The sequence below is a fragment of the Myotis yumanensis genome, unplaced genomic scaffold, assembly GCF_028538775.1.
Source record: "Myotis yumanensis isolate MYYU_CA2020_CCGP unplaced genomic scaffold, mMyoYum1.0.hap1 SCAF_11, whole genome shotgun sequence".
In the NCBI taxonomy this organism is placed as follows: domain Eukaryota; kingdom Metazoa; phylum Chordata; class Mammalia; order Chiroptera; family Vespertilionidae; genus Myotis; species Myotis yumanensis.
The window spans coordinates 35,183,457-35,199,891 of record NW_027223762.1 but is presented as its reverse complement, the minus strand read 5'-3'; the positions used below and the strand labels follow the sequence as shown (position 1 = coordinate 35,199,891).

The following is a 16,435-nucleotide window of genomic DNA, read 5'->3' as shown; positions in this document are numbered from 1 at the left end:
TGAGACTCTTAAAAGAATACGAATAAGATAAAATGTGTATAAAAATAATGGTTACCAACTAAAGAATAGAAAACCATTTAGAAAACAACTAATGGTGGCATATTTTTACCTAACTACAAAAAAGGTCAAATAAGCCTTTTTGAGATGTCATAAAACTGAATATTTTAAAAAATAATTTTAACAGACCAGGTATTTAATTAGGTTCTTTATAAGAAATTTAGAACACCAGTTTATAGGAATAAATCCCATTTGCAAGAGCAACACAGAGCAGAGTATGAAAAGCTAGAAAGGCAAAGTTTAGAGCCCAGTAGAGCCCTGGAACTGAGGAACAGCTTTGATTTTTGGCAGAATTTTCAAGTCCGCAGCTTTCTGATCAACCTTGTACCGCACTGCAATCTTGTATTTTACTTTCTGTGTCAGAGATCTCACCCTCCTGGTGTCTGGGCTTGTACATGCACAGCTTCTTCTTTTTAATTTAGAGAGAGGAAGGGGGAGATAGCGAAACATCGATTTGTTGTTTCATCTATCTATGCATTCGTTGGTTGATTCTTTTCTTTTTAATATTTTTTTATTTATTATTTTTTTAGAGAGAGAGGAAGGGAGAAGGATAGAGAGAAAGAAACATTGATGAGAGAGGGAATCATCAATCGGCTGCCTCCTATACATATATGCCTGGGGATCAAGTCCACAAGTCAGGCATGTGCCTTGACCAGGAATTGAACCAGCGACCTCTTGGTTCCTGGGTTGACACTCAACCACTGAGCCACACCAGCTGGGCCATTGGTTGATTCCTGTATGTGCCCTGACTGGAAATCAAACCCACAATCTTGGTGTATCAGGATGACACTCTAACCAACTGAGCTACCTGGGCAGGAACTGGCTTGTTCTTCTTGAAGTAAGCATCAGTGAGATGTTTAAGGATTTTCACACCACTGGTATCAATTTTGGTGGAGGTGGCAATGAGGAATTCGATTGAGGGACAGGGGCCCAGTCACAAGTAGCAAGCACTGCTGAGCTGCTTCAGTAAAATCACCCCCTTGCCTCTGCGGTGCCCAGTGAGGATGATCAGAAGAGTCAAAGAAGTAATGCTAGCCCACAGTTTTCTCACATGCTGACTAAAGGGTTTCTTGCCATGGCTCAACAGCTTCAGTAAGATAATATCTAGACATTTTGCAAAATTTTACCACTTAGATACCACCATTCTGGTTCTATGACAGTAGCAAGAACCTTTTCCTTTTTCCTTTCAGTACTGGATTTAGCTGCTCAATACTTCCTCTCGTACATGGCCTTTCAGGAGTACATAGCCAATCAGGAATACCTGCCAATTCCTCTGACCAGGACAGGGTTTCGGCTACAGTGGGACTTCCCCTCCTTAGGCATGTTGCTCTTGAGGTTATCTTTCTTAATCTAGCCACCAGCATCAGCCTTCCTTTTTAAAAATTTAAATTTATTGGGGTGACATTGATTAATAAAATTATACAGGTTTCAGGTATACAATTCTACAATACATCATCTGCATAGTGTATTGTGCATTTACCCCCCCAAGTCAAGTCTCCTTCCATCACCATTTATCCTCCCTTTACCCTCTTTCTCTGGCAATCACCATATTGTTGTCTGTGTCCATGAGTCCTTCTTTTTTTGTTTTTCTTTGCTTAATCCCTTTACCCTTCTCACCAGCCCCCAACCTCTGCCCCTCTGACAGCTATCAGCCTGTTCTCTGTATCCATGAGTCTGATGCCACTTTGTTAGTTTATTTTGTTCATTAGATTCCACTTTTAGTACTTGTCTCTCACTGATTGGCTTTTTTCACTTAGCATAATACTTTCCAGGTCACATCAGCCTTCTTGGCTTCAGCTTTCTTCTCCTTAGTGTCAGGCTTCTCAGCTCTTTTTTTTTTTTTTTTTTTAATATATTTTTATTGATTGCAGAGAGGAAGGGAGAGGGAGAGAGAGATAGAAACCTCAGCGATAGAGAGAACCACCAATCGGCTGCCCCTCCGCACGTCCCCCACCAGGGATCAAGTCCACAACCTGGGCATGTGCCCTTGACCGGAATCGAACCTGGGACCCTTCAGTCCACAGGCTGACACTCCACCCACTGAGCCAAACCAGCTAGGGCTGTACTAACTCTTGATGGTTAGCATCAGCATTAAATATTGCAGTAAAACAAGAGCACATCCTTTAAGTGTAATATTTAACACTATTAACACATTTTGACAAACCTAAATTGCTGGTGCCAGGGAGAATTCTATTCTCAGGCATAATTAAGAGCCAACCATTTGGCTAAACTCAACAGCCTGTATTTCAGCCACAAGTGATAATGTTAGCAAAGCAGGTGACAATGAGAAGACAAAGTCAAACTGGAAGTTATCCATTTCTTAAAGCAAACTAAAAAACTAACATTTATTCTCCCTTGAAAACTTCTTGTAACAAGTCTGACAGAAATATAACCAGTGAGGGTTTTCCTTCAGGCGCCAGCAATATGTATTATTACTACTTATTTTCATTCAATTTTAAATACTTGCCCTTCCCTCCACTCCCACCAACCTACTTCCCCTTCTGTGACAGGCCTCCCACCGAAGTTTCTACTCCCTCCACTCCCCGAGCTCTAATTATTTCCTCTTAATCCTTAAGAGTGCAGAAGTCAAATAAACTGCCTGGCCTTAATCAATGAGGGTTCTCCTTTCATTATCACTTACTATCTGATTATTAAATTATTTTGGCAGTCTCACTGAAAACCTGCACATCTCCTTATCTGCCTCTGTCCTTGTACAAAGTACTAAAACACATAGGTTTAAAATCATGTTAAAACTTGATGTCAACACCAGAAAAAGTAAAAAACAAAGTCAGAATATAAAATATCTGCCCTTTGTCAGACCCACCGGCAGGTGAACCCCAGTCTGCATACTCTGTAGGCCCCCGCAGGTGTCAAGTAGGTAGGTGCTGGCTGCTGTGGCACCAGGCAGAGTCCCAACCTCCACCCTCGCTCCTGGGTCAATAACTGGGATGGCAGTGGGCAGATCCGGGCCTCTCCATGCTGCCAGCCCTGGAGCTGCACAGCCAACCAATGGCTCTTGAGATAGCGGCGGAAGAGGAGGCTGCAGTGAGAGGTACAATGTTGACAGAAAACAACCAGTGCGTTGCTTCCATGGTTTCTAATCATGAGCCCAGGGACAAAACCCGCAGCTACTGGCTCTATCTATCAGCCTGCATGTGACAGTTTCCAAGAAAATAAAAGGAAGTGATTCAGATCCACCCCAAATGGAAGATGGTGAACAAGTAAAAATGAAGTCCTTCAGAGAAGCTCATAAATAAACCGAAAAGCAGAGCAGAGATAAAATGAGTAACCAGTCTGCCATGATCCCTCAGTGCAGCCCATGGCACTGAACACTTAGTTTTAAAGATGACCATTCAACACTTGAAATCTTTAAAAGGTATGACAAATTCTTATGCAGGAGATATTTATTGACCTTCATTTATTCAGGATAATGAGCTCAGACACTTAATCCTTAAGAGTGCAAAAGGCTTTCTATTTGTGGTTGAATGTGAAAGAGGAAAAATTCTCTTCATTTCTAAGTCCGTCTCCAGAATAATTAATGATCAAGTATCCAAAACAGGATATTTTCCTCACTATATTTAGTTTTTAGTTTTTTTGTGTGTTTTTTAAAGATTTTTATTGCCTTCAGAGAGAAAGGAAGAGGGAGAGGAAGAGATAGAAATATCAGTGATGAGAATCATTGATCACTGGCTGCCTCCTGCACACCCCACCCTAGGAATTGAGCCGAAAACCGGGGCATGTGCCCTGACCGGGAATCAAACTATGACCTCGTGGTTCATAGGTCAATGCTCAACCACTGAGGCACACTGGCTGGGCTTGTATTTGTGTGTGTGTGTGTTTAAATATTTTTATTGATTTTTAGAGAGAAAGGAAAGGAGAAAGAGACAGAAATAGAAACACCAATGTGAGAGTGGTATGTTGATCAGCTGCCTCCTACATGCCCCCTTATCGAGAATTGAGCATATGCCCTTTCTGGGCATATGCCCTTTTTGGGAATCAAACCAGCAACCTTTTGGTGTATGGGACCATGCCCAACCAACTGAGCCACACTGGCTAGAGCTAAGTTTAGTTTTTTAAAACATATTTCAAAGACCTCTTTCTGAACCCTTTTCTTCCATTGGGATGTGGGATTAGTTTCTGCTAAATTAGAACTCCAAGAGATATGGAAAGAATTTGTGGAAAGAGTATGGATGGCCCTAACCGGTTTGGCTCAGTGGATAGAGCGTCGGCCTGCAGACTGAAAGGTCCCAGGTTCTATTCCGGTCAAGGGCATGTACCTTGCTTGCGGGCACATCCCCCGTAGGAGGTGTGCAGGAGGCAGCTGATCAATGTTTCTCTCTCATCGATGTTTCTAACTCTCTATCCCTCTCCCTTCCTCTCTATAAAAAAATCAATAAAATATATATTTAAAAAAAGAAAGAGTATGGATGTTTATTACTGAAAAGAGTGTTCACTTCTTGACCTTTAGTAACTTGTTTTATTTTCCTGAATCTCAGCTTCCTCCTACGTAAAAAGTAGAAATGATTATATCTGTCTCTCAGGATGCAAAGACTAAATAAACATATTTGAGTGTGTCTTAAAAATAAAATATCTGCCCTAACTGATTTGGCTCAGTGGATAGAGCATCAGCCTGCAGACTGAAAGGTCCTGGGTTTGATTCCAGTCAAGGGTACATTCCCGGGATGCGGGCCTGACTCCCAGTAGGGGGCATGCAGGAGGCAGCCGATCAATGATTCTCTCTCATCATTGATGTTTCTATCTCTCTCTTCCTCTCCCTTTCTTTCTGAAATTAATAAAAATGTATTTTTAAAAAAGAATAAAAATACTCAGTGCCCAATCACCCAGCTGAAGAATTAAACACTATTTTTGAAGCTCCTGTATCCCCCTTCCCAATTGCATTCTCTAATCTTCCCCCTTAGAGGTAACTGTTATCTTTGCAGTAACTTCTAGGAGTCACTTTTAATTACAAATGTTTCTTTGCTCCCATTTCGTGAAAAGACTACCCTTCCTCCATTGAATCACCTTTGCATCTTTGTTGAAATCAAATGACCATGTATATGTAACTCTATTTCTGGACTCTGTATTCTATTGCATTGACCTATGTGTTTATCCTTTCTCATTTCATTGGGACCATAAATCAAATTACTTTGATTTGGTGGCTACACTGTGATCAGTATGTTTCTTTATTAATTGGGAATTGAGCCAGTAATCAGCATCCTATATAGAAAATGGAACAAGAATCAATGGAAATTAATTCTAGTACAAGTATCATCGTCAATGAACTGAAGTTATATACCTCCATGTGTCTTGGGGATAAAGATACCTACCATGTGGGAGTATTGAAGGTCAAGTGAGAAAACATATAAAAACACCTGGACTGAGTTACACAAATAATATATTTTTTCTAATTTTTCATTTAGGAGTCTAATATTAATTACTCATGAACACCAGTTTCCATCCTTTTCTCCGCATCTGAATATTAAAACTTGAACCTAGGACTTTAGCAATAACAAACAGCCCATCAAATTTGTATAAATTTGGTCATGATTTGCATCCCTGATCAGCCATTATAGGAATGAAGCAGCTGTAGTCAAAATTTCCCGTGTCCCCTGGGAATTTAGGCATTTTAATAATCACTTTCATGCATATGTTTTGCTCTCTTCTCCCTTAATCTATAGTATAAATACTGAAATGCTAAACAAATATCATTGTAAGAGTAAAGGCACACTAGTAAAGAAAAGAAAAAAAGATGAGGTGAGGAGTTTCTTTTCTGTTGGTCATTTCAGGAAATAATCGTGAAATCAGATTCTAGTTCTCCCCTCTCCAAATTTATCTTTTTTTAAAAAAAAAAATGGGGACAAGAATCCTTAACCAATTCTAATTAAGTCCAAGTAATGTCAGTTTTACTGCCAATAACCAGACAAATTGACAGGGAAATAGCACTGTTAATTCAGATGCACTTCTAGAGTGGTAAATGGAAAGACACAACCACTGCACCAACCCAATGGGTTTGTCACATCATCCTTCATGGTGACTAACTACTTCCCATTCTTATTTCTCTCTTTTAGTTTCATTTTCTTTCACAACTTTCCTTATTCTAATTTAATAATCAAATTGCATAAGAGAATTCAAATAATCACAGAGTTTTCCAGTTAAATAGTTCCTCCTTTTCTGAATTATACAGAAACATCTAGGTCAGTGGTCGGCAAACTGCGGCTCGGCAAACCATGGCTCACAAGCCACATGCAGCTCTTTGGCCCCTTCAGTGTGGCTCTTCCACAAAATACGGGCTCTTCCACAAAATACCAACTTATGCGCATGGGCCACGAAGTTTCAATCGCACTGTACGTGCGTGCCCCCACGTGGTATTTTGTGGAAGAGCCACACTAAAGGAGCCAAAGAGCAGCATGTGGCTCGTGAGCCGCAGTTTGCCGACCATGATCTAGGTTAATTTTTGCCTTGAGCTATAATCTATCAAAATTTTTACTCAAAGGACTTTTATTAAACACAAATTAACAAGTATAATAAGCATCATGTCACATCATCTAAAATGATATAATTCTTGAAAGGGCATTTGAAATGAAAATAACAATTAAATTCTAGGTTCCCTTTAAAGTTAGTACATACAAAATATCACTATTGTAATTTTTGTGTCATGGTGGTCTGTAGTTGTAATTAGTTTTGATTCATATATTTTGAACCTCTATATCCTGATAGTATTTCAAGCATCATCACCATTTACCATATAAAACAGCATATATTTTTACAATGAAAAATATTGATATAAGGCTGTTTTCCTTTTGAATTATATATTTTTTTTCTCCATCCAGTACAAAATAACTTTAATAATACTGTATGAATTAAAGTAACTGGAAACTTGAGCTTCTGAGGACATGGTGGCCTTAAGAGACATAAAAATCTCCCTTAAAAGATATTTAGAAATGTTGGATAAATAAAACATAACCTTCTAAATAAATAGCTAAGTTCACAAAAAAGCAAGGGGGTTAAAAAATCAAAGAGAGCTGAAAATCAGTGGGTTTTAACTGTTGGGGAGCACACGAGACTTGGTTGGAAAGTTTGTAAGGAGGACAAACTTTCCGAGAAAAGAGAAGTGTGTGGAAGGCCGCCCACCCTGTTTATCAGAATTCCAACTTAGGGGAGTGCCAAAGATGGTGCCCCTAGTTATCCCTTGACCTTTCCACACAAGCCTGTGCACGTGCAGAACCCCGGGTGTTTACTGGAATCCTTATGCTTAATCTTTGGGTGTCCTTGCTTAAAGGACACAGCAAACACATGTGTCCTTCTAATATTACTTACCCTACTGATTGCATCTAAAAGATAAACTTTATCTCAAACTGCTGCTACAATAAAAGCCTAATGAGGCAGGCAATCGAGGTTGTCTGGTTCCTTTAGACAGGCAGTCCCTTAGCCCTCTCTTTCATAGCAAATGTTATGTTGGAGTAATCTATTCATCTGTCGCTCAGGGTCTGCTGGTCAGCCTCGGCATTTAATAATCACACAATACAGAAGAAAAGTCTTAGCTCCATACAAGGCAGGGACGGAAATGAGATTCCTGGAAAAAGTTGCAAACTTCAGAGCTCTTTCTCCTCAGCAAAAGGATGAACAGCCAAAAATCTACTTTCCATGAGAGAAGATAACAAAGATCATGTGAGATCTCAATTAAAATTTATAAAGCATAGGAAGAAAAAAGTCACTGCGATGATTTATTTTGTGTGTCAACTTGACTGGGCTAAGGGATGCCCAGACAGATGGTAAACTATTATTTTGGGGTGTGTCTGTGAGGGTGTTTTTGGAAAGATTAGCATTTGAATTAGCTAACTAAGTAAAGAAGATGTGCTTTCAACAATGTGAGCAGGCATCATCAAATCCATTGAGGGCCCAAATAATACAAAAAGAAGGAGGAAGAGTGAATTCTCTCTCTCTCTCTCCTTCCTTGAGCTGGGTGGGACATCCATCTTAACCCTCAGACATGGGAGCTCTTGGTTCTTAAGTCTTTGGCCTCAGACTGAGAATTATACCATTGGCTCCCCTGGTTCCCAGGTCTTCTAACTAGCACTGAATTCTAACACTGGCTTTCCTGATGGATTTCTAGGCCTCCATAACTATACGAACAAATTCCTACAATAATTCTCATCTTATCTATATGTTACCCTGTTTGTTCTGTTTCTCTGGAGAACCCTGACTAAACCCTAGGTGACTATATATATATATATATATTTCATACATGTATATATACACATACATACACACACACTCTATGTACATAAAAAATGTGTCAACCATAATACCTCATTCACAAAAATCTCTGAGATAAAAGGCATGAATGACATCAATGTGATATCCATGGACATGCCCACTGTTCCTTGGAATTGGGTCAAATGTTTCCAGATGTCCTGTTAGACTGCATTATAGTCAAGCCAACCAGTTCAGTCATCCCTGAAATTCAAGTGCTGAAGTCAGTCAATGCCACAGGAACTCACTGAGCTCATTTAGACAACTGAAAAGAAGGAACTTGTCCTCTCTATTCTTTTTTCTTCCCCCCCCCCCCCAAAATTCCAACCTTAGATTTGATTCATTAGCCTCAAAAACACATTTGGATCATGAAGAGTTGAGAATATTATTTCTCCATCCACTGGAAAAGCAAGGTGGAAGTGTCATCCCATTTCTTTTCATTATACAAAACCCTGTTAATCCCATAGCTGGTCTTAGTGTTCATTTCTTTTCCAGGGATCCCAACTTCTCAAGGTTTCATGTTCTGTTTCTATGGGTAGTATCCTGTCCTAAATGCCCTACATTCCTAGGAAAACTTTTCTATTTAACAAAGTTTGTATCATTTTTTTCCTGTAACTGCTCCCACACTCATCTTCCTCTCATTATTTTGTGACTCCTATTTCAATACTCTGATGCATTAAGAAGCACACACCTTTCTAAAGTGGTGAGTTAGGCATCAGACTTATAAAAGGTAATACAAATTACACTTTTTCATCAGTCTAGGTTTCTGATGCCCGGACTTTTTTTGAAGCCTGGAAGGATCTTCCATAAACATGACCTCCAGTCAGCTGTCCCTTTGACCCAAATGATAAAAGAAACTATAGTAACTAGTGAGAAAATAAACTCCAAACTGATACATGGAAATTCAAAAAAGAGAAGAGCTATGCGAATATGCTGACACACAGATCATGTCAGTTCTCTTTGTTTCCCCTAATCTTAGTCTACCCTCATCAAAGTTCTTATCAATAATATCCTAAAGACACTATGCTAAAATTGGGATAAAACTGTTAAAATTTATTCCACTCAATGACTGTAAGAAACAGAAATCATGGTGTGACAGATTCCCATCTGTTCCTCTTATACATTGTCCCTTCTTCCATAGTAGATTGTAGCTACCCAGAATAAAAACATGTTCCTCCCTCCCTTAGTAGCTAAGTATGGCCATGTGTCTAAGTTCTAATCAATGGGGAACAAGTGGAAAAATTAATGTGGCAGCTTCAAAGAATCTTCCGTAAAGGACAAGAGATATGTATCTTTTGCTCCTTTCTTCTTTGACCCTTTCCTGTTGCCTGACGTATAGATATAATGGCCTCTTGGGCCATGAGGACAAGGATCACATACAAGGGACAATGGAATGATCTGATGGAAAAGTCTCGGATTCTGACAGCTGTGTGGAACACGGCCTATCTCTCAAGTTTCACATAAAAGAGAAATAAACTTCTATCTTTGTAAAGCCTTTGTTAATTTGAATCTCTGTGACTGGCAGCTGAACTTAATCCCAACTAATAAAATAAGTAAATAAAAATAGGATGGTAAAAAGATTCCTTCTGAATGAGCTGCAGTCATGCCAGTAAAGCAGACTGAGAGGGGATGATACATCCTCTGAGGAAGGAAATATAATGAGGCAGTCTATGAGTCATTTCTATAGCATAATAAGAGTCTTTTAAAAAGTGAACTCAGCAAACCTGGTGTTGGTCAGTGGTTGAGCATCGACCCAGGAGATCACTGATTCAATTCCTAGCCAGGGAACATGGCCCGATTGTGGGCGCTATCCCCAGTGGTTGCGTGCAGGAGGCAGCCAATCAATGTTTCTATCGCTCTCTCCCTTCCCTTCCCCTCTCTCTAAAATCAATAAAAGCATATTTTAAAAAATAAATAAAGAGTGAACTCAGCTGAGTGAATGAACTAAGTCTTAGTCATATTCACAGAATGCTGATTGATAGCTGCTATGAAGCCTAATCATGTCGATGACTTGACAAAGTACACAAGTTTACTAACCGTTAATATGCTTTACTGAACACGTGACTTTAAAAACCTGTGCTCGCTTCGGCAGCACATATACTAAAATTGGTACGATACAGAGAAGATTAGCATGGCCCCTGCGCAAGGATGACACGCAAATTCGTGAAGCGTTCCATATTTAAAAAAAAACAAAAAAAAAAAACCTTTGGACTGCCCAGCAAGTGTGACTCAGTGGTTGAGAATCAACCTTTGAACCAGGAGATCCCAGTTCGATTCCCAGTCAGGGCACATGCTTGGGTTGAGGGCTCGATCCCTAGTGGGGGCATGCAGGAGGCAGCCAATCAATGATTCTCTCTCATCTTGATGTTTCTATCTCTCTCTCCCTTCCTCCCTGAAAACAATTAAAAAAAATAAAAAAAGAAACCTTTGGACTTTTTGCAGTGTGGCTCTCAATCAATTCCAATTGTGATAAACCATAGGAGACTTAAAAATCTATTTCTTAAACAATTACATCTAAGAAAATCTGCAGAACAATCACTCTCAACAGCATAACAAGACTAAACCAATGGGATACCTTGTATTACTCAGAAATTTGTCAATTTAAAGAAAATAGCCAGAGGTTTGAATGATATCAATGTTATAGAAGACAAACACCAAAGATGAGAAGAAAGTTTGTTATAAATCACTAAGACTGTCCATTAAGAAGACGCAATATGAGGGGGGGATAAGCAGGAGAGAGGAAATGGAAAATATCTGTAATACTATCAACAATAAAAAATATATATTTTAAAAAAGAAAAGAAGACATAATATGAAATGTTACACTTTTCAGCACAGCAATAAAACTTCTTAAAACTCTATAAAATGACTCAACCATTTAAAAAAATAGATGCTTCCTACACATTATTAGTTGAGATTAGAGAAGTATATATGATTCACTGAAACTTCAGAGACCTCTGGTGGTTTAAGTTAAATGGACTTTTGCAATAATCAAAAACTCCAGAGTACAAACTAATTGCTTGTTAATCTAGAAGTATATTAGGAAATATACTTAGCCTATCTAAAGTGAGTAGCAATAAAATAAATAAGCTACATCAAAAGCATAGAGCAAAGGATAATTTTTTTCTAACAACCTGTAAATTTCTTTACAATCTCATTAGAGGGGATTTCTGAACCAATAATATAAGCAAATGAAAAATGAGTCACTGTCACAAATATTCAACTCACCCACAGATTTTAAGTAATTGAGTAATCAAGGTGTATTTGTACTTTAATCCCACATTTAATCCCCTATTTCCTTAAGAAAAACGAAAGCTCAATTTCAAATAGCAATGAAATTCCTTGATGAGATCAAGTTCCAGAATATCGGTTATGTATCTCCAAGGAAAAAGAAAATCTAATTTGATTTTTCTCAGCTTCATTTTTTAACTGCCACATGACAATAAGTCAGCTTACAAAATGAAGTCTCCACAACAAAGCACGTGATCCTTTATCCCTCTCAGCAAGACTCTTCCTAAGTGATACATTCTTCCCCAAAACTGAACTATTCAAAGCTGAACAACAAAATGCAGTAGAGAGAACAAAAGTGAGGAAAAAAAATAAAGGGATATGTTTTATTCCTATTTTTCAACAAATGCAGATACAGAATTGTATAATGCATACATTATGTTTAAGGATTTATTTTTAAAGGCCCATAGAAAACTGAAAGGAAATATACCAAGTATTAGCAACTTCATTGGGGTGGTAGAGGTTAGTACTAGAGAGTTCCCTTTTTTCTGCTTTCAAATTTTCTCCAACATTAGTTTTATCACTTTTATATCCGAAAAGTGAAATTACAAAAGTAAAAAGTGGGAAAGCCTTTTAAAAATTAACCTCCTTTCTGATGAGAGAATCGCCTCTCATAACAGATGACCATTCATTTGCTCATTAATGTAGTAAGTTTATATTTGGTATCACTATACCTGATACTGTCATAAGGACCTGTGATTCAACAATGAATAAGAAAAGCATAGCCCTAACTGGTTTGGCTCAGTAGATGGAGCGTCAGCCTGCGGACTGAAAGGTCCCAGGTTCAATTCCGGCCAAGGGCATGTACCTTGGTTGTGGGCACATCCCCAGTAGGAGGTGTGTAAGAGGCAGCTGATCGATGTTTCTCTCTCATCAATGTTTCTAACTCTCTATCCCTCTCTCTTCCTCTCTGTAAAAAATCAATAAAATATATATATATATATATATATATATATATATATATATTTTAAAAAGAATAGCCTAATTCCTAGTTTCATGGCCCTTAAAGTCTGGTGAAACAGACCCATAGATAACAGACAAGCAATGCCAAATAGGGTGGCTTTATAAAAAGGGAAAGGGAGAAACATATATGGAAGGTAGGATAAGAGGGGAAGTATAAAAGGGAAGTCAAGGGGAAAATCTCCAGAATTAAGGGACATTTGAGAAAAAGGATGAAAAGAAATCATTAGGTTACGTTTCTCAAGGTTAAGTACTTAAGCTTCTTCCTTGCTATTCATATGAAGAATCACATAGTACTCCACCTTCTCTCTTACACCAGTTTACCATCTTTGTTTCAGGTTCCTTGTATTTCAGACCATAAGATAAACTGAATAACTTGTATATGACCAGGACAGAGAACACTCCAGAAAAGTCTATTCTGCCACTATTTCCAATCATGTGATAGGTAGACTTCGTTGGACCTAACTTCCAGAAGTAAAATTCAAGTTAACTCAAATTTAGAGGTCAGGAACAAACAGGGACATACTATCTACATACTGGATACTACTAAACAACAACAAAAATCTAAAAACCTCTCCTTCTGAGATTAAAAAATTATTCCAAAGAGATTTGGTTTAAAAAAAAATAGAGAGCAGCTAAGAAATATGAAATAAGACAGTTAACTGGAGTCTGAGCATTTAAATAGAACCCCAGCCATTGTCACTTCTTCCACTGTAGATCGTAGCTACCCAGAATAAGAACATGTTCCTTCCCCCTATTAAGCAGAGGCATCTTTAGTGAACAGAAACTGCTACTCTTTTTTCATCTCCGACTAAGATACAAGCTATTCCCTTTGCATAAAACTATACCCAGTATCACCGGCTTAGCTGGTATTTCCAAAGGCAGATCTTAAGATGATGATAGGGCTTAGCTTCTTTGAGTAAAACAGTGTATGTTTAGTGGGTGAAATACTGTACACTCAGTGTTCCTTAATCCAAAGTTCCTTAGTGGATAGTTAAACAATCTTCTCAAGTGTCTACTCTTCACAGAAAAAACATGTTTGGAGCATTGTTTGGCCTTAATAATAAAACAAGGTATTTCAATTTCTCATAAATAACCTGAGAGGTAAAAATACTAACTGGTTTGATATCTCATTCATTAAAGGGTTGTTGTTTTTTGTTTTTTGTGTTGTTTTTTTTTTACCTTTTTTTTTTTTTTTAAATATATTTTATTGATTTTTTACAGAGAGGAAGGGAGAGAGATAGAGAGTTAGAAACACCGATGAGAGAGAAACATCGATCAGCCGCCTCCTGCACATCTCCCACTGGGGATGTGCCCGCAACCCAGGTACATGCCCCTGACCGGAATCGAACCTGGGACCCTTCGGTCCACAGGCCGACACTCTATCCACTGAGCCAAACCGGTTTCGGCTTAAAGGGTTGTTTTTACGCAGTGGTACCATTACCTCAGACACCAGCATATAAAATACATAAAACAGTTATTATTCAACTTCTTTTATTAATGAAACAGGCAGAAGAAAACACAAACCAACTTTACAAATGTAATTTATCAAAGAAAACTAGAATTATTTTTAATTTAAAAAAATCATGGATCCAAAAATTTTGATCTAGAGAGTAAAATAATTCATTTAAAATAAACAAAAGCAATGAATAAAAAAAGTTTCAGGCTGAAGCACATCATATGTTAGATGATGGCACCTACTAACTAATATTTGTCATGGATATCTGGAGGAAGAACAATGTTTCTGGTGGTGTGGACCAAAAAGATCCTCATAATCTCTTAGGTTTACGCACAGCAGTGTGAAGAGGAAAAGGGTGATCAATGGTTAAGGGGAAAAAATCCTATACTAAAGAACAGGGCACAAATAAAAAGCAAGTTGACAAGGGTATATTAAAGCCCTCAGCAAAGCAAATCAATGCTGGTGAGATATAATTCCAAAGATTCCAACCTTAACTTTCTTCCTGAAATATCCTAACTTAGTCTTTTGAATTTTAATTTTTAGGTATATTATGTCTAATTTCACCGTGAAAAATAAAAGCAAAGTAGGATGCACTTGACATAATTATAAAGGGAAACTATTCTGAAAAGTAAAAGATATGTTTCATTAATGAATCTTGACTGAGAGAACATGGTTAGGAAAAAGAAAATGAGTTTTACAACCAGGTAGAATTGTGCTCAACTCTCTAACCCTCCATACCTGAGTTGTGTGACCTTGAGTACATTGTTTAACATCTCTGAAACTTTCTCCTCATTTATGTACCTTACAACATTTAAGAACTGACACATAAGCAGCACTCAATAAATAGATATTGTTATACTTATTATGGAGTTCTTTTTTAAATATATTTTTATTAATTTTAGGAAGGTGGCAAGAGGGGGAGAGAGATAGAAACATCCATGATGAGAGAGAATATTGATTGGCTGCCTCCTGCACGCCCCCTAGTGGGGAACGAGCCTGCAACCCGGGCATGTGCCCTTGACCGGAATAGAACCTGAAATCCTTCAGTCCACAGGCCGACGCTCTATCCACTGAGCCAAACCAGCTAAGGCTTATTATGGAATTTAAAAATTTTTCCCAAGAGGACTAGTTGGTCAATAAAATATGTTACTGTGCTATAAAATACCTTAACAGTTAAGTTCCTAATTCCTATGGAATTCTTAGTTCTTAGAATTTTTGTTCAGTAGAAAGAGTTTTAACAAAGGAAAAAAGAACATTTCTTTTCAGGTATTTAATTTTGTTAACTTCAAGAAGATAGGAAATACTACCCTTCTGGCATATCTTACATTTAATACTTGATAGGCAGGTAAATTATTTGTCAGACTAGAGGCCCAGTACACAAAATTTATGCACGGGTAGGGGCCAGCAATCAGGTTCCCTACCTCCCCGCCTCCCCCCACCTCCTTCCCTTACCGCCCGTGCATCGCCACTGCACAGTTGCCCCTCCCCCGCCGGCTCCCCGCCTCCTCCTTCCCTTGCTCCCTCAGCGCCCCACTGCCGCTGCTGGTCGCCCACCATGTTCCGAGCCACCCCCTGGTGGTCAGCACACATCATAGTGAGCAATCGAACTCCCATTCTCACTGTTGAACTCCTGAGGAGACACTTTGCATATCAGCCTTTTATATATATAGACTAGAGGCCCGGTGCACAAAAATTTGTGCACTCGGGGGGAAAAGGGGTTCCTCAGCCCATCCTGTGCCCTCTCCCAGTCTGGGACCCCTCGGGAGATAATGACCTGCTGGCTTAGGCCTGCTCCCGGGTGGCAGAGGGCAGGCCCAATCCCTGGATGCAGCCCCTGGTCGGGCTCAGAGCAGGGCTGATTGGGGAGTTGGGGCGCCGCCCCCTGACACGCACAGAGCAGGGCCCAACAGGGGGTTGAGGAGCTCCCCCCTCTCACTCACAGAGTAGGGCCAATAGGGGAGTTGGGGCACCGCCCCCTGTCACACACAGAGCAGGGTGGATCAGAGGGTTGGGGCGCTGCCCCCTGTCATGCACAGAGCAGAGCCCATCAGGGGGGTTGGGGCTGCATACCCTATCACCCACAGAGCAGGGCCCATCAGGGGGTTGGGGAGCTCCCCCCTGTCACACACAGAGCAGGGACCATCAGGGGGTTGAGGAGCTCCCCTCTGTCACTCACAGAGTAGGGCTGATAGGGGAGTTGGGGCACCGCCCCCTGTCACACACACAGCAGGGCCGATCAGGGGGTTGGGGCGCCGCCACTGTCACACTCAGGGCAGGGCTGATGGGGAGGTTATGGTTCTACCCTGTCACACACAGAGCAGGGCCCGTGGGGCAGAGGGTGGGGGGGAGTTGGGGCGCCGCACCCTGTCACACACAGAGCAGGGCCGATCAGGGGGTTGGGGCGCAGCCACTGTCACAC

The 16,435-nt window shown here is 39.7% G+C and overlaps 1 protein-coding gene, 1 non-coding gene and 1 pseudogene across 4 annotated transcripts in view; 1 reads left to right on the top strand and 2 right to left on the bottom strand.

Moving 5' to 3' along the window:
* COMMD1 (copper metabolism domain containing 1) overlaps positions 1-16,435 on the bottom strand; it is a 171,768-nt gene that overhangs the window by 28,800 nt on the left and 126,533 nt on the right. The window lies entirely within an intron of this gene.
* On the bottom strand, positions 196-2,872 carry LOC139019936 (large ribosomal subunit protein eL6-like; annotated as a pseudogene).
* On the top strand, positions 10,387-10,493 carry LOC139020290 (U6 spliceosomal RNA). Its single transcript, XR_011473282.1, has one exon. It is a non-coding gene; the product is annotated as a U6 spliceosomal RNA (small nuclear RNA).